The following is a 1,163-nucleotide window of genomic DNA, read 5'->3' on the forward strand; positions in this document are numbered from 1 at the left end:
GTGTTATTTCTATGAAACTACAAAGGAAATTCTTCACAGAATTAGAAGAAATAAAAGGTTTTAAAATTCATATGGAACCAAAAAGGGCTCAAATAACCAAAGCATCTTTGTCTTTCCTCTCCTATTCTCCTATCCCAAGGTCTCAGGCACCCACAGCTTCCAGGAAAGGTACGTTAGGCTGTTCTTGCATTACTATAAAGAAATACCTGAGACTGGGTAATTTATAAAGAGAAGAGGTTTAGGAGAAGCATCCCAGCAACCCCACCACGGCCGGTCTTCCCTGGACACCATGAACCACACTGTCCAAACCTTCTTCACTCCCGCCAGCACTGACCGTACCCCAAACTATGAGATGCTGAAGGAGGAGCATAAGGTGGATGTGCTGGGGGTGCCCCGCAACCTGCACCCCCGACATCCACCGTGATCCACATCTGAAGCGATACCTCCGTGCCCGACCACGTCGTCTGGTCCCTGTTCGACACCCTCTTCATGAACTCCTGCTGCCTGGGCTTCATAACATTCATCTACTCCGTGAAGTCTAGGGACAGGAAGATGGTTGGTGACCTGATCGGGGCCCAGGCCTATGCCTCCACCGCCAAGTGCCTGAACATCTGGGCCCTGATTTTGGGCATCATCATGACCATTCTGCTGATCATCATCCCAATGCTGATTCTGCAAGCCTATCAGTAGAACCAGAGGAATCACCCAGGCCAGGGGCTCTGCTTGTGACCTGTCTCCCACGTACTCCAGCTTCCATCCCTCACCCTTCCCCCAGCCCATCCCGTATCAGCCCTTTACCCTCACACACTTTACTATAGTCGCGTTCAATAAAGTGCACATGCTCCTGGTTAAAAAAAAAAAAAGAAAAAGAAAGCGAGAGAGAGAAGAGGTTTAATTGACTCACAGTTCTGCAGGCTGTACGAGCATGGAACCAGCATCTTCTGGAGAGGCCTCATAGAACTCATAGTCATGGTGGAAGGCAAACGGGGAGCTGGCATATCCTATGGTGAGAGTGGGAATGAGAGACAGTAGGAGGTTCTCACACTTTTAAACAATCAGATCTCATGAGAACTCACTCATCACAAAGGGGATGGTGCCAAGCCATTCAAAAGGGATCTGCCCCCATGATCCGAACACTTCCCACCAGACCTTACCTCCAACAC

General features: G+C 49.4%; 1 pseudogene; it reads left to right on the forward strand.

The window, feature by feature from the left end:
- The first annotated feature begins 289 nt into the window (after positions 1–289).
- Positions 290–690, forward strand: LOC141582660 (interferon-induced transmembrane protein 3 pseudogene; annotated as a pseudogene).
- Positions 691–1,163: the final 473 nt, after the last annotated feature.

This window comes from Saimiri boliviensis, chromosome 2, assembly GCF_048565385.1.
Source record: "Saimiri boliviensis isolate mSaiBol1 chromosome 2, mSaiBol1.pri, whole genome shotgun sequence".
Lineage (NCBI taxonomy): Eukaryota > Metazoa > Chordata > Mammalia > Primates > Cebidae > Saimiri > Saimiri boliviensis.